A 27006-nucleotide genomic window follows, 5' to 3' on the forward strand; every position below is an offset into this window, starting at 1 on the left:
GATGTTGTATTTCTGTGCGTGTTGGTGTATGGTGTAGTGATGTGGAATGTATGGTAAGTAGGTGTGGTGTACAGTGTTTTATGGTAAGGGGGGGATTGAGTGGTAATTTAGCCATCCCAGGCCCCCTAGGCAAATGATTAGCCTAGTAGTCGTTGCAGCTGTTGTACGACTCAGACCCGTGGAACGATAGGGTTGCGGTCTAGGCTGTCGACGCCACTCTGCGGGTGTACCGCACGAGTTGAGTTTTGAGGTCTTGTTGTAGGGGTAGTTGCAGCTGCATCTCGGGGCGTTGGGGAAGGCCCAGTGCGTGGCACGTTTGTAGCCGATCGCACAATTGGCGTTGCAGTCATTGGCGTACCAACATCCATGTTAATCTGTATAAAACAGTTGTTTGATTAGGCAGATTTGTCATATAAACGATATGGATGATCGTGCCACGCTATGTGGCATGAATGGGTCGTCGTATTGATCGACCATTTTGTATTAGTTATTTGTTATTTTTAACGTTTATTAACGAGTATTTCGGTTTTTTGCTTCTTGATTTGGTTATTTTATTGTATTGCGGTAGTATCGGTTGATTGTTTGCGATTTGCTGTGTCGATATTATCGGCGGTTGGTAGAAAGCATAGCTTTATGAGCGGTCTGGTTGGCGTTCCGCTTTGCATCCGAAGATCAACTACTCGTATGTGACCATCGGTAGGAGGTGGACAATCATCATGGATGATGACACAATTTCCAAGTTTTGGTGCATGTTCAAGAGTCTTCCAACGGTATCGTTTATGAAGATCCTTTATGTATTCTTTTATCCATTGGCGGCTGAAATCGTGATGGAGAATTTTAATTAATTTTTAGAATTGAGAACGGCTTCAATTCGAAATAATTTTGTTATTTCCAGCTATCTTTTTTGAAGCTTTTTACAGTTGATTCCCATAAACATATGGGTGGAGCGCTTGGGGGGATGTATTGCCAATTAATACCTTGGGCGCGTACTTTTGTACAATCTCAGGAGAGACTTCTTTGATAAAGTCCACAAACCGTTTGTCGGTAGCTCTTTGAGCGCCGATAAAAGTTTTACCATTATCGCTCATTATCTTCGATGGAAAGCCGCGTCGACCGACGAAGCGAGCAAATGCCGCAAAAAAAGCCTCCTTCCTTGTTCGTCCCAGTCGGTTCCATCTAGCCATAATTCTTGTATTAGGATTTTGGATTGTATCATAACTGGCGAAAGCCATCCTGCATGGTCGAAAAGTTTTGCCACAGAGGATAGAGTTTGTTGTTTTTTAAGGTGGATAATGCAGATATTGACTCTGTAGTGTATAAAAACTGGTCAGATATCGCATTCCATTGAATCCCCAGAGTTTTTGTTGTACTTTCTTTTTCGAATTTAAGAAAATTAGTGTCCAACAGATTTTTTTTATATATGTCCTTTACGATATTAGGGTTGTTCGCCGTTATCTTTTTTAACGGAAACCTTACGGTTTTGAGGGCTTGTTTCACTAGTGCTAGTGACTATATCCTTGGGAAAGACTGTGACTTCCAGACAGGATAGCATTTACATACGTCTGAGTTTTTAACATTTCGGTTGCCAGAGGAAATTCTGACTTTGAGTCTTCTGCCAGTTCGTGGAGTGTTCGAATGGCTAAATATGGAGCAAAGTTGTAGCCAATGGTAACTGTTTTTAATTTATAGTCGCGGAGTGGGCTATTGGCGGATTTTCAGAAAATAATTCGCTGAAAATCTTGATCGTCTTTATGTACGACTATTTGTCTATACATTTTTTCGAAGTCTCCGTAATACGTATTTGAATATACGCCAATTTAAAATAAGTAGTATTAAATCTGGTTGGAGTGTGGTTCTCGTAAATAGGATATCATTTAGGGAATTCCCCGAGTTAGTGGATCTTCAGGCATTGAAGGCAACTCTGACTATTGTTTTTTTTTTTTATCTGGCTTTTCTACTGCCTGATGAGGGAGGTAGAAAGAGTAGTATTTGCCAATTATGATTTTTTCGCCTGCGCTTACTTCCTCCATGTGGTCTAAATGGAGGTATTCTTCTAACACGCCATCGTATTCTGGCTTAAGCTCATATTTTTTAAGTAGGTTTTTTTCCCATAATTAAAAACTGCTGTATTGCAGAGGTACGAGAGTGACCTAAGGCGAGTGTGTAGGAAATTGTTGTTTTAGTGGTAGTCGTACGACGTACCGACCATTATCTGATCTAGTAGTTGTGGCTTTATAAAAGTCTTCACAATACTGATCTTCTGGGTTTGTAATTGAAATGGGGGGAGTTCTTCTAACCCTCAAAATTTTTTCAATAATATATTGAGGTATTCGTTTGAGATTTCCTCAACTTGGGTAGTCATGGTGGTAACTGGTTCCGTAAGTAAGCCACTTAAGATCCAACCAAAAATCTAATTTTTTGTGCCAGAAGTGTGTTTGAAATTTTCTCAATACCTTTGAGTATTATCTGTGGCATGATATCGCTGCCTAATAGAAGATCGATTTGACCGGGAGTGTTGCAGTTGGGATCTGCTAGCTTTAGGTGTGGAACCTTTTGATAATGCTTGCTATTTATGTGATAGCTTGGAAGCATATTTGTTAGTTGCGGTAGGACAATAGCTTCTGCTTTAATTTGCCTATCCGCTTGGGGGGAAATTAGCGTAATGGGGCTGATTTTATTTGAGTTTTGGACTACTCTTCCGCCCATTCCCGTGATTTCAAAATTGGCTAGTTTTGTTGACAGTTGTAGCCTATTTTGTGCCCTAGACGCTATTATTGATCGTTGTGATCCTTGGTCTATTAAGGCCCTAAGCTTAAGCAGTTCTATTCAGTGTTCGATGGAGACGACTGCTGTGGGTAGTAGTACTCTACTTTGATTTTCGTTGTGTAGCGTTTGGGGTTTTAACGCTTTTTGGCAATTTTCGGTTTTTCGCACTTCGGGATTTGCTGTTGCAACTAAACCCGTGGCTCTTTTCATATTTGTGCTGTATGGGGTGAGCTGGAAAGTGTGCTGTAATGCAGCATTGAATGATGTCGTTTATGACAATAAACGCAGTTAAATTTGCTTTCGCACTCTTTAAGTGTATGCACATGGGACAGGCAGTTTATACAAAGTCTTTCTGTTTTTACAAAATTTTTTCGGTCTATAATATTAAATTTGTTGAATCTCTCGCAAGATTTGAGTTTATGCTATCCTGTACATAGTTCGCATGACGTTTATTTGTACTGTTCGGATGTGAACATTTGATTTTGGAAGAAGCTTCTATTTTAATTGTTGTTCTATTTAATTGTTGTAAAATATTCTACTGGCTTGGGGTCTGTGGAATCTTCTATTTAGCTCGTATTGAACACTTTTCGTTCTGACTATTTTACTACGATTTCGTGCTGGGTAGTTAAAAAATATTTCATTTGTTGCCACGTGGGGCATTTTCTTCGTGATGAGAGCGATTTCTCCCATAGAAGTAATGATTTTTCTGGTAATGCGGCGGTGCATATGTTTACCAGTATAAGGTCCCAGCTGTCTGTGGGAATATTCTGTGTCGATAAAACTGACAAACAATTTGAAACAGTGGATTGAAGTTTGATAAATTCTTCACTCCTTTCCTTTTGAATTTTTGGCAAGTTCATTGATATCGATATTTGTTTATCGACCAATATTCTTTCGTTTTCGTATCTTGACTTTAGAGCTTCCCAAGCCAAATTGAAAGAATCGTCATTAAGTGCGAAAGTGTTTGACTATTACGCCTGCTTGACCTTCTGTTTTGTATCGTAGGGGTTACAATTTGTGTGCATTTGATAATTTTGGGTGGGTGAGCTCTACTCGCTGATGTGGAGTAGGTGCAATTGGTTTAATTAACTTTAGTTTATCAGAAGTCATTGCTTTAGTTTCTTCAAACTGGTTTAAGCAGTTTTCGTATTTGGTGTAAGCCGAGGATTTGAAATTTTCAGGTAGATCTGAGTCGTCAGATTATACGATTCCGTCATGCAGCTTGGAGACGTGTCCAAAAATTGTCAAGATTTTCTTTTTTGATTTCTAATACCGATTCAGAATTGTTCGGCGAAGATGAAAATCGAGTGCAGTATCGTATTAGACTGTAACTACCAGCAATGAATTTAGTGTATGAAATGTCTTTACCCCTCTTTTTTGTAGCACCTTGCTTTGAGCGTTTAGTTTCTGCATGTGTACATGGACTTTTATCATCTGAAATCATCTTTGGTACTTTTAACAACTGAGATACTTTTGAATCCTTTGAGTCTGAGCTCATTTAAAAAGGTATGTCCAAATAAATTTAAATATTTTCTGCATATGTTTGAAAACTCTTTTAAGAAAAGAAGATTTTTTTTTTAATAAAATTAATAAATCAATGACGTTTTTAATCTTCGTATGGACTCGTATGAGTAACTGAACTCTTTTAAGGTAATAAAAGTTTTTAATTTGATTAAGTTGCAAAAATTCGCGTATTTAGTTTTATATGAGTGCCGTTTCGTATTTACTTGCGATATTTATTAATTAATTAAAATTTGTTTTTATTTGTTCCGCTTGTATGTTATTTAGTTTATTTATTAATATATTTTATGTCCTTATGTTGAGGTATATAGGTACACCCTAATACGTGGACTTGTAGGTATGTATTTATGTACTTGTGCAGTTGAGAGCTCGTTGAAGATATCAATGCTCTTCGTACCTACGTATGCATGTATGTTTGTATTTTTGCAAGGGGGGGAAATTGAAATTGGTAATGTGCCGATATTTTACCGTATGCACTTATGTATGTACAAGGTGCGTTCCAAAGTAAACTCTAGTGGCGGCATCTATATGTCGACTAGTGCGTTAGAATCTGCTATCCTTCATAGACTTCCATTAAAAATTTCATGACATTTCATTTATTGGAAGTGAAGTTATTGCGTTTTCAGTGTCAGTATGTTTTTGTCATCGGTGAGAAATTGAGCTTCGAACAAAGAGCCAACATTAAATTTTGTTTTATTATAAAATTGGTAAAACTTTTACCGAAACGTTTAAATTGATGAAACAAGTTTATGGCGATGGTTGCCTATCCCGTAGCAGAGAGATCGAGTGGTTTCAACGTTTTCAAAGTGGTCGGGAGGACATAAATGAGAAATGAGCCGAAACCCAGAAAATCGCACCTGGAGAAGTCAAAAGTGAAGAAGAATTCCAAGGGTATTGTCCACAAAGAATTTGTTCCAGCCGGCCAAAACGTTAATGCGGTAATCTACCTTGGAGCTTTGAAGCGTTTGGTGCGCTGTATTCAACGTGTTCGGCCGAATATCGCGAAGATGGAAGTTGGCGTTTGTTGCACGATAATGCGCCGTCTCATCGATCGACGCTTGTGGCCGATTATTTGACCAAAAATCACATTTTAACAATCAACCACTCCCCGTATTCACCTGATATGGCACCGTGCGACTTCTACCTTTTCGGAAAAATGCATTTGCCGATGAAAGGAAAGCGTTATGCAGACGTGGAGGTCATGCAAAAGGCTTGCACCAGCATACTGGCGGCCATATCGGGCAACGAGCTAAAACACTCGTTCGACATGCTTTTGGACCATGCAAAAAGCTGTATTAAAGCAGAAGGAGACAATTTTGAATAAAATTAATTGATTTTGCTGATAAAACCATTTGTTCTGTCTTTTTTTTAAGTCCTGTTTACTTTGGAGCGCACCTTGTATATACAATATGTATGTATCAATCTATAATATTGTACAAGATATTAAAAATTGAATTTATGTATGTATATGTACTGCTTTTGGCAATTATATAAAATATATTTTCAAATATAATATATATGTGGTTGTTGTTAGATTAAGTATATTTATATTTAAAAATGTATTTATGCGTATGAATATGGGGTATATTGTATATGTACGTATATATATTTTTTGTAAATTAAAATGCATATATGTATGCATGTAAATTTCGGGTTGTTTTTTTTTAACTTTTTTCTCTTTCTGTTAGATTCTTAATTTGCCTTAGCTTACATGTTTTGACGCAATCCTGCTTATTGCTTTGTTAAGCATAAGGGGTATTGCCGGAAAAGTGTGCAAGTAAATACCTGATATATTTTAGTATGTTGTTGGAAACGTAAAGTGTGTTTTGAATACACAAATGTAAGCAAATAAGGCAATCACTTTATGTAATATGTTTATTTTCGATATACGTATTCTATCTATATATATATATATATATATGTGGAGATATATATATAATATATATATCGGCTTTTCCGTAAATTAAAATAGTTTGGTGACCGTTATAATAAGTATTGTTTCAGTTTTTAGATAAAAAACACGAAATTTGACGTACATACATATAAGTATATGCAATAAGAGAAATCGATACAACTCACTCTGATTTTCTTCTTCTGAGGAATATGCGTATGTGATATGTAAGTTAAGGTTTTGTTGTCTCTTGTTATCCCGCTGTTGATTTAATTTCATGATGGCTGTGTTAATGTCTTTTAATTTCTTTTGTTTAAGCTTAAGCCTTTTCACTTTGCTTTTTTATCAGTATTTATATTTGTGTATATTTGTATCGCGTCAGCGTATTAGTTTTTATGCTATATATTAAGATTCGCCCTCGTTTTGTTATTTTTATTGTTTTATGTGTTTTTAATATCTATTGTAATATTTTATATTTTTTAGCATCTTTCGTGGGCTTTTAGTTATACCTATGTGTATATCATTGCACTGCACTAATTTTCCTTTTTAACAGTACTTTGTTGGTTTTGTTTTATTGAACCTTTGTTATTTTATACACATGTATATGAATTAAAGTGATTTTTTTGTTTTTGTTTCCGTAACTGCAATACACTGTTACGTTACACTACTTTTGTTCCTTTTTTTGGTTTTGTTTTTGCTTTATTCAATTCACCCACATTTTCACTGTACTATTTTTTGGTTTTTTAACATTTCATAGTATTTAAAACAACTAATAAATTAATTTTAAGCTAACTCACAGTTCGTAAAATAAGTTGAACAATGAAAGATAAGTTGAAAAAGATGCGATTGTTAGCGAATCGAAGGCTAAAAAGCGAGCGAGTTCCTTTTTTTAGTCCCTTATATATCTGTTGGTGTCTTCATGGTGGTGTGATCGTGGTGATGTTGTATTTCTGTGCGTGTTGGTGTATGGTGTAGTGATGTGGAATGTATGGTAAGTAGGTGTGGTGTTGTGGTGTACAGTGTTTTATGGTGAGGGGGGATTGAGTGGTAATTTAGCCATCCCGGGCCCCCTAGGCAAATGATTAGCCTAGTAGTCGTTGCAGCTGTTGTACGACTCAGACCCGTGGAACGATGTGGTTGCGGTCTAGGCTGTCGACGCCACTCCGCGGGTGTACAGCACGAGTTGAGTTTTGAGGTCTTGTTGTAGGGGTAGTTGCAGCTGCATCTCGGGGCGTTGGGGAAGGCCCAGTGCGTGGCACGTTTGTAGCCGATCGCACAGTTGGCGTTGGAGTCATTGGCGTACCAACATCCATGTTAATCTGTATAAAACAGTTGTTTGATTAGGCAGATTTGTCATATAAACGATATGGATGATCGTGCCACGCTATGTGGCATGAATGGGTCGTCGTATTGATCGACCATTTTGTATTAGTTATTTGTTATTTTTAACGTTTATTAACGAGTATTTCGGTTTTTTGCTTCTTGATTTGGTTATTTTATTGTATTGCGGTAGTATCGGTTGATTGTTTGCGATTTGCTGTGTCGCTATTATCGGCAGTTGGTAGAAAGCATAGCTTTACGAGCGGTCTGGTTAGCGTTCCGCTTTGCATCCGAAGATCAACTACTCGTATGTGACCATCGGAGCCGTAATGTAGTTTTTCTATGCGCCCAAGCCGCCATTCGGTAGGAGGTAGACAATCATCATGGATGATGATACAATTTCCAAGTTTTGGTGCTTGTTCAGGAGTCTTCCAACGGTATCCTTTATGAAGATCCTTTATGTATTCTTCTTTCCATTGGCGGCTGAAATCGTGATGGAGAATTTTAATTAATTTTTAGAATTGAGAACAGCTTCAATTCGAAATAATTTTGTTATTTCCAGCTATCTTTTTTGAAGCTTTTTACAGTTGATTCCCATAAACATATGGGTGGAGCGCTTGGGGGGATGTATTGCCAATTAATACCTTGGGCGCGTACTTTTGTACAATCTCAGGAGAGACTTCTTTGATAAAGTCCGAAAACCGTTTGTCGGTAGCTCTTTGAGCGCCGATAAAAGTTTTACCATTATCGCTCATTATCTTCGATGGAAAGCCGCGTCGACCGACGAAACGAGCAAATGCCGCAAAAAAAGCCTCCTTCCTTGTTCGTCCCAGTCGGTTCCATCTAGCCATAATTCTTGTATTAGGATTTTGGATTGTATCATAACTGGCGAAAGCCATCCTGCATGGTCGAAAAGTTTTGCCACAGAGGATAGAATTTGTCGTTTTTTAAGGTGGATAATGCAGATATTGACTCTGTAGTGTATAAAAACTGGTCAGATATCGCATTCCATTGAATCCCCAGAGTTTTTGTTTTACTTTCTTTTTCGAATTTAAGAAAATTAGTGTCCAACAGATTTTTTTTATGTATGTCCTTTACGATATTAGGGTTGTTCGCCGTTATCTTTTTTAACGGAAACCTTACGGTTTTGAAGGCTTGTTTCACTAGTGCTAGTGACTATATCCTTGGGAAAGACTGTGACTTCCAGACAGGACAGCATTTACATACGTCTGAGTTTTTAACATTTCGGTTGCCAGAGGAAGTTCTGACTTTGAGTCTTCTGCCAGTTCGTGGAGTGTTCGAATGGCTAAATATGGAGCAAAGTTGTAGCCAATGGTAACTGTTTTTAATTTATAGTCGCGGAGTGGGCTATTGGCGGATTTTCAGAAAATAATTCGCTGAAAATCTTGATCGTCTTTATGTACGACTATTTGTCTATACATTTTTTCGAAGTCTCCGTAATACGTATTTGAATATACGCCAATTTAAAATTAGTAGTATTAAATCTGGTTGGAGTGTGGTTCTCGTAAATAGGATATCATTTAGGGAATTCCCCGAGTTAGTGGATCTTCAGGCATTGAAGACAACTCTGACTATTGTTGTTTTTTATCTGGCTTTTCTACTGCCTGATGAGGCAGGTAGAAAGAGTAGTATTTGCCAATTATGATTTTTTCGCCTGCGCTTACTTCCTCCATGTGGTCTAAATGGAGGCATTCTTCTAACACGCCATCGTATTCTGGCTTAAGCTCATATTTTTTAAGTAAGTTCTTTTCCCATAAAATAAAAACTGCTGTATTGCAGAGGTGCGAGAGTGACCTAAGGCGAGTGTGTAGGAAATTGTTGTTTTAGTGGTAGTCGTACGACGTACCGACCATTATCTGATCTAGTAGTTGTGGCTTTATAAAAGTCTTCACAATACTGATCTTCTGGGTTTGTAATTGAAATGGGGGGAGTTCTTCTAACCCTCAAAATTTTTTCAATAATATATTGAGGTATTCGTTTGAGATTTCCTCAACTTGGGTAGTCATGGTGGTAACTGGTTCCGTAAGTAAGCCACTTAAGATCCAACCAAAAATCTAATTTTTTGTGCCAGAAGTGTGTTTGAAATTTTCTCAATACCTTTGAGTATTATCTGTGGCATGATATCGCTGCCTAATAGAAGATCTATTTGACCGGGAGTGTTGCAGTTGGGATCTGCTAGCTTTAGGTGTGGAACCTTTTGATAATGCTTGCTATTTATGTGATAGCTTGGAAGCATATTTGTTAGTTGCGGTAAGACAATAACTTCTGCTTTAATTTGCCTATTCGCTTGGGGGGAAATTAGCGTAATGGGGCTGATTTTATTTGAGTTTTGGACTACTCTTCCGCCCATTCCCGTGATTTCAGAATTGGCTAGTTTTGTTAACAGTTGTAGCCTATTTTGTGCCCTAGACGCTATTATTGATCGTTGTGATCCTTAGTCTATTAAGGCCCTAAGCTTAAACAGTTCTCTTCAGTGTTCGATGGAGACGACTGCTGTGGGTAGTAGTACTCTACTTTGATTTTCGTTGTGTAGCGTTTGGGGTTTTAACGCTTTTTGGCAATTTTCGGTTTTTCGCACTTCGGGATTTGCTGTTGCAACTAAACCCGTGGCTCTTTTCATATTTGTGCTGTATGGGGTGAGCTGGAAAGTGTGCTGTAATGCAGTATTGAATGATGTCGTTTATGACAATAAACGCAATTAAATTTGCCTTCGCACTCTTTAAGTGTATGCACATGGGACAGGCAGTTTATACAAAGTCTTTTTGTTTTTACAAAATTTTTTCGGTCTATAATATTAAATTTTTTAAATCTCTCGCAAGATTTGAGTTTATGCTATCCTGTACATAGTTCGCATGACGTTTATTTGTACTGTTCGGATGTGAACATTTGATTTTGGAAGAAGCTTCTATTTTAATTGGGGCATTTTCTTCGTGATGAGAGCGATTGCTCCCATAGAAGTAATGATTTTTCTGGTAATGCGGCGGTGCATATGTTTACCAGTATAAGGTCCCAGCTGTCTGTGGGAATATTCTGTGTCGATAAAACTGACAAACAATTTGAAACAGTGGATTGAAGTTTGATAAATTCTTCACTCCTTTTCTTTTGAATTTTTGGCAAGTTCATTGATATCGATAATTGTTCATCGACCAATATTCTTTCGTTTTCGTATCTTGATTTTAGAGCTTCCCAAGCCAAATTGAAAGAATCGTCATTAAGTGCGAAAGTGTTTGACTATTACGCCTGCTTGACCTTCTGTTTTGTGTCGTAGGGGTTACAATTTTTGTGCATTTGATAATTTTGGGTGGGTGAACTCTACTCGCTGATGTGGAGTAAGTGCAATTGGTTTAGTTAACTTTAGTTTATCAGAAGTCATTGCTTTAGTTTCTTCAAACTGGTTTAAGCAGTTTTCGTATTTGGTGTAAGCCGAGGATTTGAAATTTTCAGGTAGATCTGAGTCGTCAGATTCTACGATTCCGTCATGCAGCTTGGAGACGTGTCCAAAAATTGTCAAGATTTTCTTTTTTGATTTCTAATACCGATTCAGAATTGTTCGGCGAAGATGAAAATCGAGTGCAGTATCGTATTAGACTGTAACTACCAGCAATGAATTTAGTGTATGAAATGTGTTTATCCCTCTTTTTTGTAGCACCTTGCTTTGAGCGTTTAGTTTCTGCATGTGTACATGGACTTTTATCATCTGAAATCATCTTTGGTACTTTTAACAACTGAGATACTTTTGAATCCTTTGAGTCTGAGCTCATTTAAAAAGGTATGTCCTAATAAATTTAAATATTTTCTGCATAAGAAATATATATGTTTGAAAACTCTTTTAAGAAAACAAGATTTTTTTTAAAATAAAATTAATAAATCAATGACGTTTTTAATCTTCGTATGGACTCGTATGAGTAACTGAACTCTTTTAAGGTAATAAAAGTTTTTAATTTGATTAATTTGCAAAACTTCACGTATTTAGTTTTATATGAGTGCCGTTTCGTATTTACTTGCGATATTTATTAATTAATTAAAATTTGTTTTTATTTGTTCCGCTTGTATGTTATTTAGTTTATTTATTAATATATTTTATGTCCTTATGTTGAGGTATATAGGTACACCCTAATACGTGGACTTGTAGGTATGTATTTATGTACTTGTGCAGTTGAGAGCTCGTTGAAGATATCAATGCTCTTCGTACCTACGTATGCATGTATGTTTGTATTTTTGCAAGGGGGGGAAATTGAAATTGGTAATGTGCCGATATTTTACCGTATGCACTTATGTATGTACAAGGTGCGTTCCAAAGTAAACTCTAGTGGCGGCATCTATATGTCGACTAGTGCGTTAGAATCTGCTATCCTTCATAGACTTCCATTAAAAATTTCATGACATTTCATTTATTGGAAGTGAAGTTATTGCGTTTTCAGTGTCAGTATGTTTTTGTCATCGGTGAGAAAATGAGCTTCGAACAAAGAGCCAACATTAAATTTTGTTTTATTATAAAATTGGTAAAACTTTTACCGAAACGTTTCAATTGATGAAACAAGTTTATGGCGATGGTTGCCTATCCCGTAGCAGAGTGATCGAGTGGTTTCAACGTTTTCAAAGTGGTCGGGAGGACATAAATGAGAAATGAGCCGAAACCCAGAAAATCGCACCTGGAGAAGTCAAAAGTGAAGACAATGCTGATTTGTTTTTATGATTCCAAGGGTATTGTCCACAAAGAATTTGTTCCAGCCGGCCAAAACGTTAATGCGGTAATCTACCTTGGAGCTTTGAAGCGTTTGGTGCGCTGTATTCAACGTGTTCGGCCGAATATCGCGAAGATGGAAGTTGGCGTTTGTTGCACGATAATGCGCCGTCTCATCGATCGACGCTTGTGGCCGATTATTTGACCAAAAATCACATTTTAACAATCAACCACTCCCCGTATTCACCTGATATGGCACCGTGCGACTTCTACATTTTCGGAAAAATGCATTTTCCGATGAAAGGAAAGCGTTATGCAGACGTGGAGGTCATGCAAAAGGCTTGCACCAGCATACTGGCGGCCATATCGGGCAACGAGCTAAAACACTCGTTCGACATGCTTTTGGACCGTGCAAAAAGCTGTATTAAAGCAGAAGGAGACAATTTTGAATAATATTAATTGATTTTGCTGATAAAACCATTTGTTCTGTCGTATTTTTAAGTCCTGTTTACTTTGGAGCGCACCTTGTATATACAATATGTATGTATCAATCTATAATATTGTACAAGTATATTAAAACAGATAAAATTGAATTTATGTATGTATATGTACTGCTTTTGGCAATTATATAAAATATATTTTCAAATATAATATATATGTGGTTGTTGTTAGATTAAGTATATTTATATTTAAAAATGTATTTATGCATATGAATATGGGGTTTATTGTATATGTACGTATATATATTTTTTGTAAATTAAAATGCATATATGTATGCATGTAAATTTTCGGGTTTTTTTTTTAAATTTTTTCTCTTTCTGTTAGATTCTCAATTTGCCTTAGCTTACTTGTTTTGACGCAATCCTGCTTATTGCTTTGATAAGCATAAGGGGTATTGCCGGAAAAATGTGCAAGTAAATACCTGAAATATTTTGGTATGTTGTTGGAAACGTAAAGTGTGTTTTGAATACACAAATGTAAGCAAATAAGGCAATCACTTTATGTAATATGTTTATTTTCGATATACGTATTGTATATCTATCTATCTATATATATATATATATGTGGAGATATATATAATATATATATCGGCTTTTCCGTAAATTAAAATAGTTTGGTGACCGTTATAATAAGTATTATTTCAGTTTTTAGATAAAAAAAACGAAATTTGACGTACATACATATAAGTATATGCAATAAGAGAAATCGATACAACTCACTCTGATATCTTACAGGGGTTGTGGGAGGAATATGCGTATGTGATATGTAAGTTAAGGTTTTGTTGTCTCTTGTTATCCCGCTGTTGATTTAATTTCATGATGGCTGTGTTAATGTCTTTTAATTTCTTTTGTTTAAGCTTAAGCCTTTTCACTTTGCTTTTTTATCAGTATTTATATTTGTGTATATTTGTATCGCGTCAGCGTATTAGTTTTTATGCTATATATTAAGATTCGCCCTCGTTTTGTTATTTTTATTGTTTTATGTGTTTTTAATATCTATTGTAATATTTTATATTTTTTAGCATCTTTCGTGGGCTTTTAGTTATACCTATGTGTATATCATTGCACTGCACTAATTTTACTTTTTAACAGTACTTTGTTGGTTTTGTTTTATTGAACTTTTGTTATTTTATACACATGTATATGAATTAAAGTTTTTTTTTTTGTTTTTGTTTCCGTAACTGCAATACACTGTCACGTTACACTACTTTTGTTACTTTTTTTGTTTTGTTTTTGCTTTATTCAATTCACCCACATTTTCACTGTACTATTTTTTGGTTTTTTAACATTTCATAGTATTTAAAACAACTAATAAATTAATTTTAAGCTAACTCACCGTTCGTAAAATATTGAACAATGAAAAAACGAAGTAGATTTAGGCGGGTGCTCGAACCGAAAAAGATGCGATTGTTAGCGAATCGAAGGCTAAAAAGCGAGCGAGTTCCTTTTTTTAGTCCCTTATATATCTGTTGATGTCTTCATGGTGGTGTGATCGTGGTGATGTTGTATTTCTGTGCGTGTTGGTGTATGGTGTAGTGATGTGGAATGTATGGTAAGTAGGTGTGGTGTTGTGGTGTACAGTGTTTTATGGTAAGGGGGGGATTGAGTGGTAATTTAGCCATCCCAGGCCCCCTAGGCAAATGAGGCTAATCAGTAGTCGTTGCAGCTGTTGTACGACTCAGACCCGTGGAACGATGTGGTTGCGGTCTAGGCTGTCGACGCCACTCTGCGGGTGTACCGCACGAGTTGAGTTTTGAGGTCTTGTTGTAGGGGTAGTTGCAGCTGCATCTCGGGGCGTTGGGGAAGGCCCAGTGCGTGGCACGTTTGTAGCCGATCGCACAATTGGCGTTGCAGTCATTGGCGTACCAACATCCATGTTAATCTGTATAAAACAGTTGTTTGATTAGGCAGATTTGTCATATAAACGATATGGATGATCGTGCCACGCTATGTGGCATGAATGGGTCGTCGTATTGATCGACCATTTTGTATTAGTTATTTGTTATTTTTAACGTTTATTAACGAGTATTTCGGTTTTTTGCTTCTTGATTTGGTTATTTTATTGTATTGCGGTAGTATCGGTTGATTGTTTGCGATTTGCTGTGTCGATATTATCGGCGGTTGGTAGAAAGCATAGCTTTATGAGCGGTCTGGTTGGCGTTCCGCTTTGCATCCGAAGATCAACTACTCGTATGTGACCATCGGTAGGAGGTGGACAATCATCATGGATGATGACACAATTTCCAAGTTTTGGTGCATGTTCAGGAGTCTTCCAACGGTATCGTTTATGAAGATCCTTTATGTATTCTTTTATCCATTGGCGGCTGAAATCGTGATAGAGAATTTTAATTAATTTTTAGAATTGAGAACGGCTTCAATTCGAAATAATTTTGTTATTTCCAGCTATCTTTTTTGAAGCTTTATACAGTTGATTCCCATAAACATATGGGTGGAGCGCTTGGGGGGATGTATTGCCAATTAATACCTTGGGTGCGTACTTTTGTACAATCTCAGGAGAGACTTCTTTGATAAAGTCCACAAACCGTTTGTCGGTAGCTCTTTGAGCGCCGATAAAAGTTTTACCATTATCGCTCATTATCTTCGATGGAAAGCCGCGTCGACCGACGAAGCGAGCAAATGCCGCAAAAAAAGCCTCCTTCCTTGTTCGTCCCAGTCGGTTCCATCTAGCCATAATTCTTGTATTAGGATTTTGGATTGTATCATAACTAGCGAAAGCCATCCTGCATGGTCGAAAAGTTTTGCCACAGAGGATAGAATTTGTCGTTTTTTAAGGTGGATAATGCAGATATTGACTCTGTAGTGTATAAAAACTGGTCAGATATCGCATTCCATTGAATCCCCAGAGTTTTTGTTGTACTTTCTTTTTCGAATTTAAGACAATTAGTGTCAAACAGATTTTTTTTATGTATTTCCTTTACGATATTAGGGTTGTTCGCCGTTATCTTTTTTAACGGAAACCTTACGGTTTTGAGGGCTTGTTTCACTAGTGCTAGTGACTATATCCTTGGGAAAGACTGTGACTTCCAGACAGGACAGCATTTACATACGTCTGAGTTTTTAACATTTCGGTTGCCAGAGGAAGTTCTGACTTTGAGTCTTCTGCCAGTTCGTGGAGTGTTCGAATGGCTAAATATGGAGCAAAGTTGTAGCCAATGGTAACTGTTTTTAATTTATAGTCGCGGAGTGGGCTATTGGCGGATTTTCAGAAAATAATTCGCTGAAAATCTTGATCGTCTTTATGTACGACTATTTGTCTATACATTTTTTCGAAGTCTCCGTAATACGTATTTGAATATACGCCAATTTAAAAAAGGTAGTATTAAATCTGGTTGGAGTGTGGTTCTCGTAAATAGGATATCATTTAGGGAATTCCCCGAGTTAGTGGATCTTCAGGCATTGAAGACAACTCTGACTATTGTTGTTTTTTATCTGGCTTTTCTACTGCCTGATGAGGCAGGTAGAAAGAGTAGTATTTGCCAATTATGATTTTTTCGCCTGCGCTTACTTCCTCCATGTGGTCTAAATGGAGGTATTCTTCTAACACGCCATCGTATTCTGGCTTAAGCTCATATTTTTTAAGTAAGTTTTTTTCCCATAATTAAAAACTGCTGTATTGCAGAGGTGCGAGAGTGACCTAAGGCGAGTGTGTAGGAAATTGTTGTTTTAATGGTAGTCGTACGACGTACCGACCATTATCTGATCTAGTAGTTGTGGCTTTATAAAAGTCTTCACAATACTGATCTTCTGGGTTTGTAATTGAAATGGGGGGAGTTCTTCTAACCCTCAAAATTTTTTCAATAATATATTGAGGTATTCGTTTGAGATTTCCTCAACTTGGGTAGTCATGGTGGTAACTGGTTCCGTAAGTAAGCCTCTTAAGATCCAACCAAAAATCTAATTTTTTGTGCCAGAAGTTTGTTTGAAATTTTCTCAATACCTTTGAGTATTATCTGTGGCATGATATCGCTGCCTAATAGAAGATCTATTTGACCGGGAGTGTTGCAGTTGGGATCTGCTAGCTTTAGGTGTGGAACCTTTTGATAATGCTTTATGTGATAGCTTGGAAGCATATTTGTTAGTTGCGGTAAGACAATAGCTTCTGCTTTAATTTGCCTATTCGCTTGGGGGGAAATTAGGGTAATGGGGCTGATTTTATTTGAGTTTTGGACTACTCTTCCGCCCATTCCCGTGATTTCAGAATTGGCTAGTTTTGTTAACAGTTGTAGCCTATTTTGTGCCCTAGACGCTATTATTGATCGTTGTGATCCTTGGTCTATTAAGGCCCTAAGCTTAAACAGTTCTCTTCAGTGTTCGATGGAGACGACTGCTGTGGGTAGTAGTACTCTACTTTGATTTTCGTTGTGTAGCGTTTGGGGTTTTAACGCTTTTTGGCAATTTTCGGTTTTTCGCACTTCGGGATTTGCTGTTGCAACTAAACCCGTGGCTCTTTTCATATTTGTGCTGTATGGGGTGAGCTGGAAAGTGTGCTGTAATGCAGCATTGAATGATGTCGTTTATGACAATAAACGCAATTAAATTTGCCTTCGCACTCTTTAAGTGTATGCACATGGGACAGGCAGTTTATACAAAGTCTTTTTGTTTTTACAAAATTTTTTCGGTCTATAATATTAAATTTTTTGAATCTCTCGCAAGATTTGAGTTTATGCTATCCTGTACATAGTTCGCATGACGTTTATTTGTACTGTTCGGATGTGAACATTTGATTTTGGAAGAAGCTTCTATTTTAATTGTTGTTCTATTTAATTGTTGTAAAATATTCTACTGGCTTGGGGTCTGTGGAATCTTCTATTTAGCTCGTATTGAACACTTTTCGTTCTGACTATTTTACTACGATTTCGTGCTGGGTAGTTAAAAAATATTTCATTTGTTGCCACGTGGGGCATTTTCTTCGTGATGAGAGCGATTGCTCCCATAGAAGTAATGATTTTTCTGGTAATGCGGCGGTGCATATGTTTACCAGTATAAGGTCCCAGCTGTCTGTGGGAATATTCTGTGTCGATAAAACTGACAAACAATTTGAAACAGTGGATTGAAGTTTGATAAATTCTTCACTCCTTTCCTTTTGAATTTTTGGCAAGTTCATTGATATCGATATTTGTTCATCGACCAATATTCTTTCGTTTTCGTATCTTGATTTTAGAGCTTCCCAAGCCAAATTGATGAATCGTCATTAAGTGCGAAAGTGTTTGACTATTACGCCTCCTTGACCTTCTGTTTTGTATCGTAGGGGTTACAATTTTTGTGCATTTGATAATTTTGGGGGGGTGAACTCTATTCGCTGATGTGGAGTAGGTGCAATTGGTTTAATTAACTTTAGTTTATCAGAAGTCATTGCTTTAGTTTCTTCAAACTGGTTTAAGCAGTTTTCGTATTTGGTGTAAGCCGAGGATTTGAAATTTTCAGGTAGATCTGAGTCGTCAGATTCTACGATTCCGTCATGCAGCTTGGAGACGTGTCCAAAAATTGTCAAGATTTTCTTTTTTGATTCCTAATACCGATTCAGAATTGTTCGGCGAAGATGAAAATCGAGTGCAGTATCGTATTAGACTGTAACTACCAGCAATGAATTTAGTGTATGAAATGTCTTTACCCCTCTTTTTTGTAGCACCTTGCTTTGAGCGTTTAGTTTCTGCATGTGTACATGGACTTTTATCATCTGAAATCATCTTTGGTACTTTTAACAACTGAGATACTTTTGAATCCTTTGAGTCTGAGCTCATTTAAAAAGGTATGTCCTAATAAATTTAAATATTTTCTGCATAAGAAATATATATGTTTGAAAACTCTTTTAAGAAAAGAAGATTTTTTTATAATTAAATTAATAAATCAATGACGTTTTTAATCTTCGTATGGACTCGTATGAGTAACTGAACTCTTTTAAGGTAATAAGTTTTTAATTTGATTAAGTTGCAAAAATTCGCGTATTTAGTTTTATATGATTGCCGTTTCGTATTTACTTGCGATATTTATTAATTAATTAAAATTTGTTTTTATTTGTTCCGCTTGTATGTTATTTAGTTTATTTATTAATATATTTTATGTCCTTATGTTGAGGTATATAGGTACACCCTAATACGTGGACTTGTAGGTATGTATTTATGTACTTGTGCAGTTGAGAGCTCGTTGAAGATATCAATGCTCTTCGTACCTACGTATGCATGTATGTTTGTATTTTTGCAAGGGGGGGAAATTGAAATTGGTAATGTGCCGATATTTTACCGTATGCACTTATGTATGTACAAGGTGCGTTCCAAAGTAAACTCTAGTGGCGGCATCTATATGTCGACTAGTGCGTTAGAATCTGCTATCCTTCATAGACTTCCATTAAAAATTTCATGACATTTCATTTATTGGAAGTGAAGTTATTGCGTTTTCAGTGTCAGTATGTTTTTGTAATCGGTGAGAAAATGAGCTTCGAACAAAGAGCCAACATTAAATTTTGTTTTATTATAAAATTGGTAAAACTTTTACCGAAACGTTTAAATTGATGAAACAAGTTTATGGCGATGGTTGCCTATCCCGTAGCAGAGTGATCGAGTGGTTTCAACGTTTTCAAAGTGGTCGGGAGGACATAACTGAGAAATGAGCCGAAACCCAGAAAATCGCACCTGGAGAAGTCAAAAGTGAAGACAATGCTGATTTGTTTTTATGATTCCAAGGGTATTGTCCACAAAGAATTTGTTCCAGCCGGCCAAAACGTTAATGCGGTAATCTACCTTGGAGCTTTGAAGCGTTTGGTGCGCTGTATTCAACGTGTTCGGCCGAATATCGCGAAGATGGAAGTTGGCGTTTGTTGCACGATAATGCGCCGTCTCATCGATCGACGCTTGTGGCCGATTATTTGACCAAAAATCACATTTTAACAATCAACCACTCCCCGTATTCACCTGATATGGCACCGTGCGACTTCTACCTTTTCGGAAAAATGCATTTGCCGATGAAAGGAAAGCGTTATGCAGACGTGGAGGTCATGCAAAAGGCTTGCACCAGCATACTGGCGGCCATATCGGGCAACGAGCTAAAACACTCGTTCGACATGCTTTTGGACCGTGCAAAAAGCTGTATTAAAGCAGAAGGAGACTATTTTGAATACAATTAATTGATTTTGCTGAAAAAACCATTTGTTCTGTCTTTTTTTTAAGTCCTGTTTACTTTGGAGCGCACCTTGTATATACAATATGTATGTATCTAATCTATAATATTGTACAAGTATATTAAAACAGATAAAATTGAATTTATGTATGTATATGTACTGCTTTTAGCAATTATATAAAATATATTTTCAAATATAATATATATGTGGTTGTTGTTAGATTAAGTATATTTATATTTAAAAATGTATTTATGCATATGAATATGGGGTTTATTGTATATGTACGTATATATATTTTTTGTAAATTAAAATGCATATATGTATGCATGTAAATTTTCGGGTTTTTTTTTTTAACTTTTTTCTCTTTCTGTTAGATTCTCAATTTGCCTTAGCTTACTTGTTTTGACGCAATCCTGCTTATTGCTTTGTTAAGCATAAGGGGTATTGCCGGAAAAATGTGCAAGTAAATACCTGAAATATTTTGGTATGTTGTTGGAAACGTAAAGTGTGTTTTGAATACACAAATGTAAGCAAATAAGGCAATCACTTTATGTAATATGTTTATTTTCAATATACGTATTGTATATCTATCTATCTATATAAATATATATATGTGGAGATATATATATAATATATATATCGGCTTTTGCGAAAATTAAAATAGTTTGGTAACCGTTATAATAAGTATTATTTCAGTTTTTAGATAAAAAAAACGAAATTTGACGTACATACATATAAGTATATGCAATAAGAGAAATCGATACAACTCACTCTGATTTCTTACAGGGGTTGTGGGAGGAATATGCGTATGTGATATGTAAGTTAAGGTTTTGTTGTCTCTTGTTATCCCGCTGTTGATTTAATTTCATGATGGCTGTGTTAATGTCTTTTAATTTCTTTTGTTTAAGCTTAAGCCTTTTCACTTTGCTTTTTATCAGTATTTATATGTGTGTATATTTGTATCGCGTCAGCGTATTAGTTTTTATGCTAAATATTAAGATTCGCCCTCGTTTTGTTATTTTTATTGTTTTATGTGTTTTTAATATATATTGTAATATTTTATATTTTTTAGCATCTTTCGTGGGCTTTTAGTTATACCTATGTGTATATCATTGCACTGCACTAATTTTCCTTTTTAACAGTACTTTGTTGGTTTTGTTTTATTGAACTTTTGTTATTTTATACACATGTATATGAATTAAAGTGTTTTTTTTTTGTTTTTGTTTCCGTAACTGCAATACACTGTTACGTTACACTACTTTTGTTACTTTTTTTGTTTTGTTTTTGCTTTATTCAATTCACCCACATTTTCACTGTACTATTTTTTGGTTTTTTAACATTTCATAGTATTTAAAACAACTAATAAATTAATTTTAAGCTAACTCACCGTTCGTAAAATATTGAACAATGAAAAAACGAAGTAGATTTAGGCGGGTGCTCGAACCGAAAAAGATGCGATTGTTAGCGAATCGAAGGCTAAAAAGCGAGCGAGTTCCTTTTTTAGTCCCTTATATATCTGTTGATGTCTTCATGGTGGTGTGATCGTGGTGATGTTGTATTCCTGTGCGTGTTGGTGTATGGTGTAGTAATGTGGAATGTATGGTAAGTAGGTGTGGTGTTGTCAGAGAACTTAAAAGAACGAGAACGTGCAGGTTCGACATCGAACAATTTGTAGGAATTTATCAAGGAGTTCACCACACATGCACGAGAAACAAATAACATTTCACGCTTTTATAACAGCGGTGAAGCTGTAAACATACGCTCTCTTAACATAACCAACCGACGAAAATTGAAGAGAATATAATATGTAAGCAAAACTGGGAATATTGATATGCCATTTGAAATATATTCCCTTTTATTGAACTATTATTTATTATTATTTTTAAATTATTTTATGTTAATTAAGTTTTACTTTATTGTGAGTTATTAATAATAATTTAAAAATATTTTGATATATTTCTTAAAATCATTCATTTACTTGGCACCAGTATGGAGTCACAAAAGTACGGAATTGTGTTTTGCCGTCGGCATTTCCCATTCATGCTTCAATTTTTCTTTTCAAATGCATGTGTAAAAGTAATTATGTACTTACATATATTATGTCGTTTGCACATTTGTATGTATATAAGTATGTACACTCAATTCTTCATGTGAAATCTCCGTTGACACGTTTTTTGCTTTTATGTCAAAGAGTCAATCTGTCGAAGGACTGACGCGACGACAAAGCGTCACAACATTGTGTTGTTGGTAGAAAATCCGAGATGTGCCGAAAAATAAACGAACGCTCGCCGATTGTCATCGCTTCCCTTGCCGCTCTAACAGCTTTGCCAGCAAATCATTGTAGGTATGTATGTTTTCATATGAACATGCATACATATTGACGAAGATACGGAAAAATATTTTAGAATTGTGAAATATTTTAAATCGACAAAAGCTTTGTTGCCACTTTTGTCATTGTTTTCTGTGTTGCAGGGTTGTCACTTTTCCCTTCTAGAGGGAATATCAAAAATTTGTTCAATTTATGATTTTTAGCTTTTGCCATCGTCGCGAAAAAACGCTTGTAGGCAAACGCATGCTCGGGGAGATGTGTAAGGCGTTTGCTTTAAGAATGAAACGACTTAGCTTATTGCTTGTGCGCCAGCGTTCATGAATGAAAATGTTGTTGGTGTGTGATTTACTACAAATTTAGGATTTGGCTACCATATTGATTTTTGGTGCTCATGCTATTTGAGACAATTGTTGCTTTTGTACAACAATGTTTGTATTCTGCCTATTGGCTGACGTACTTACATTTGTACGCTTAAATGTATGTAGATTTGTGTATGCATTACTTATTTTGCGCGGTCGTACGCATATTTGTACATACTTACATTTAGAGCAGTGCGTTCACATGTATTTATTGATAAGTGATAATATATTATTATATTATATAATATAACATATTGATGTACATATGTACATACATAAATTATTAATTCTGAAACAATTGAAATTAGAAAATTATGAAAATAGTAAAATATCATTTTTTGCATAATCTTTCACATTTTATCAATGTAGCATTTGTGAAAAAAAATCATATTTTATCAATTTTTCATCATAAAAATCGTTTATATGGCAAAAAATAATCATGCATATGTGAAGAGGCATTTGTATTTTTTGTTTTCTCATTCATTTCGCTTCATTTTTCTCTTTATGTTGGGAGATACGTATGTTGTCAGAGAACGTTGTTAAAAATTCTCATTTCTGTTAAATAACAGCAAAACTATACAGAAAGTGGTGAATTCCTTGATCTCAAATTTTCAGCCAACCAATCGAGCATCATACAAAATTCAATTTGCACCTTCTCGTTGTTTTAAGTTCTCTGGTGTTGTGGTGTACAGTGTTTTATGGTGTGGGGGGATTGAGTGGTAATTTAGCCATCCCGGACCCCCTAGGCAAATGATTAGCCTAGTAGTCGTTGCAGCTGTTGTACGACTCAGACCCGTGGAACGATGTGGTTGCGGTCTAGGCTGTCGACGCCACTCCGCGGGTGTACAGCACGAGTTGAGTTTTGAGGTCTTGTTGTAGGGGTAGTTGCAGCTGCATCTCGGGGCGTTGGGGAAGGCCCAGTGCGTGGCACGTTTGTAGCCGATCGCACAGTTGGCGTTGGAGTCATTGGCGTACCAACATCCATGTTAATCTGTATAAAACAGTTGTTTGATTAGGCAGATGTGTCATATAAACGATATGGATGATCGTGCCACGCTATGTGGCATGAATGGGTCGTCGTATTGATCGACCATTTTGTATTAGTTATTTGTTATTTTTAACGTTTATTAACGAGTATTTCGGTTTTTTGCTTCTTGATTTGGTTATTTTATTGTATTGCGGTAGTATCGGTTGATTGTTTGCGATTTGCTGTGTCGATATTATCGGCGGTTGGTAGAAAGCATAGCTTTATGAGCGGTCTGGTTGGCGTTCCGCTTTGCATCCGAAGATCAACTACTCGTATGTGACCATCGGAGCCGTAATGTAGTTTTTCTATGCGCCCAAGCCGCCATTCGGTAGGTGGTAGACAATCATCATGGATGATGACACAATTTCCAAGTTTCGGTGCTTGTTCAGGAGTCTTCCAACGGTATCGTTTATGAAGATCCTTTATGTATTCTTCTTTTCATTGGCGGCTGAAATCGTGATGGAGAATTTTAATTAATTTTTAGAATTGAGAACGGCTTCAATTCGAAATAATTTTGTTATTTCCAGCTATCTTTTTTGAAGCTTTATACAGTTGATTCCCATAAACATATGGGTGGAGCGCTTGGGGGGATGTATTGCCAATTAATACCTTGGGTGCGTACTTTTGTACAATCTCAGGAGAGACTTCTTTGATAAAGTCCACAAACCGTTTGTCGGTAGCTCTTTGAGCGCCGATAAAAGTTTTACCATTATCGCTCATTATCTTCGATGGAAAGCCGCGTCGACCGACGAAGCGAGCAAATGCCGCAAAAAAAGCCTCCTTCCTTGTTCGTCTCAGTCGGTTCCATCTAGCCATAATTCTTGTATTAGGATTTTGGATTGTATCATAACTGGCGAAAGCCATCCTGCATGGTCGAAAAGTTTTGCCACAGAGGATAGAATTTGTCGTTCTTTAAGGTGGATAATGCAGATATTGACTCTGTAGTGTATAAAAACTGGTCAGATATCGCATTCCATTGAATCCCCAGAGTTTTTGTTGTACTTTCTTTTTCGAATTTAAGAAAATTAGTGTCCAACAGATTGTTTTTATGTATGTCCTTTACGATATTAGGATGTTCGCCGTTATCTTTTTTAACGGAAACCTTACGGTTTTGAGGGCTTGTTTCACTAGTGCTAGTGACTATATCCTTGGGAAAGACTGTGACTTCCAGACAGGATAGCATTTACATACGTCTGAGTTTTTAACATTTCGGTTGCCAGAGGAAATTCTGACTTTGAGTCTTCTGCCAGTTCGTGGAGTGTTCGAATGGCTAAATATGGAGCAAAGTTGTAGCCAATGGTAACTGTTTTTAATTTATAGTCGCGGAGTGGGCTATTGGCGGATTTTCAGAAAATAATTCGCTGAAAATCTTGATCGCTTTTATGTACGACTATTTGTCTATACATTTTTTCGAAGTCTCCGTAATACGTATTTGAATATACGCCAATTTAAAATAAGTAGTATTAAATCTGGTTGGAGTGTGGTTCTCGTAAATAGGATATCATTTAGGGAATTCCCCGAGTTAGTGGATCTTCAGGCATTGAAGACAACTCTGACTATTGTTGTTTTTTATCTGGCTTTTCTACTGCCTGATGAGGCAGGTAGAAAGAGTAGTATTTGCCAATTATAATTTTTTCGCCTGCGCTTACTTCCTCCATGTGGTCTAAATGGAGGTATTCTTCTAACACGCCATCGTATTCTGGCTTAAGCTCATATTTTTTAAGTAAGTTTTTTTTCCCATAATTAAAAACTGCTGTATTGCAGAGGTGCGAGAGTGACCTAAGGCGAGTGTGTAGGAAATTGTTGTTTTAATGGTAGTCGTACGACGTACCGACCATTATCTGATCTAGTAGTTGTGGCTTTATAAAAGTCTTCACAATACTGATCTTCTGGGTTTGTAATTCAAATGGGGGGAGTTCTCCTAACTCTCAAAATTTTTTCAATAATATATTGAGGTATTCGTTTGAGATTTCTTCAACTTAGGTAGTCATGGTGGTAACTGGTTCCGTAAGTAAGCCTCTTAAGATCCAACCAAAAATCTAATTTTTTGTGCCAGAAGTTTGTTTGAAATTTTCTCAATACCTTTGAGTATTATCTGTGGCATGATATCGCTCCCTAATAGAAGATCTATTTGACCGGGAGTGTTGCAGTTGGGATCTGCTAGCTTTAGGTGTGGAACCTTTTGATAATGCTTACTATTTATGTGATAGCTTGGAAGCATATTTGTTAGTTGCGGTAAGACAATAGCTTCTGCTTTAATTTGCCTATCCGCTTGGGGGGAAATTAGCGTAATGGGTCTGATTTTATTTGAGTTTTGGACTACTCTTCCGCCCATTCCCGTGATTTCAAAATTGGCTAGTTTTGTTGACAGTTGTAGCCTATTTTGTGCCCTAGACGCTATTATTGATCGTTGTGATCCTTGGTCTATTAAGGCCCTAAGCTTAAACAGTTCTCTTCAGTGTTCGATGGAGACGACTGCTGTGGGTAGTAGTACTCTACTTTGATTTTCGTTGTGTAGCGTTTGGGGTTTTAACGCTTTTTGGCAATTTTTGGTTTTTTGCACTTCGGGATTTGCTGTTGCAACTAAACCCGTGGCTCTTTTCATATTTGTGCTGTATGGGGTGAGCTGGAAAGTGTGCTGTAATGCAGCATTGAATGATGTCGTTTATGACAATAAACGCAATTAAATTTGCTTTCGCACTCTTTAAGTGTATGCACATGGGACAGGCAGTTTATACAAAGTCTTTTTGTTTTTACAAAATTTTTTCGGTCTATAATATTAAATTTTTTGAATCTCTCGCAAGATTTGAGTTTATGCTATCCTGTACATAGTTCGCATGACGTTTATTTATACTGTTCGGATGTGAACATTTGATTTTGGAAGAAGCTTCCATTTTAATTGTTGTTCTATTTAATTGTTGTAAAATATTCTACTGGCTTGCGGTCTGTGGAATCTTCTATTTAGCTCGTATTAAACACTTTTCGTTCTGACTATTTTACTACGATTTCGTGCTGGGTAGTTAAAAAATATTTCATTTGTTGCCACGTGGGGCATTTTCTTCGTGATGAGAGCGATTGCTCTCATAGAAGTAATGATTTTTCTGGTAATGCGGCGGTGCATATGTTTACCAGTATAAGGTCCCAGCTGTCTGTGGGAATATTCTGTGTCGATAAAACTGACAAACAATTTGAAACAGTGGATTGAAGTTTGATAAATTCTTCACTCCTTTCCTTTTGAATTTTTGGCAAGTTCATTGATATCGATATTTGTTCATCGACCAATATTCTTTCGTTTTCGTATCTTGATTTTAGAGCTTCCCAAGCCAAATTGAAAGAATCGTCATTAAGTGCGAAAGTGTTTGACTATTACGCCTGCTTGACCTTCTGTTTTGTATCGTAGGGGTTACAATTTTTGTGCCTTTGATAATTTTGGGTGGGTGAGCTCTACTCGCT

Source organism: Bactrocera oleae, chromosome 3, assembly GCF_042242935.1.
Source record: "Bactrocera oleae isolate idBacOlea1 chromosome 3, idBacOlea1, whole genome shotgun sequence".
Classification (NCBI taxonomy): Eukaryota; Metazoa; Arthropoda; class Insecta; order Diptera; family Tephritidae; genus Bactrocera; species Bactrocera oleae.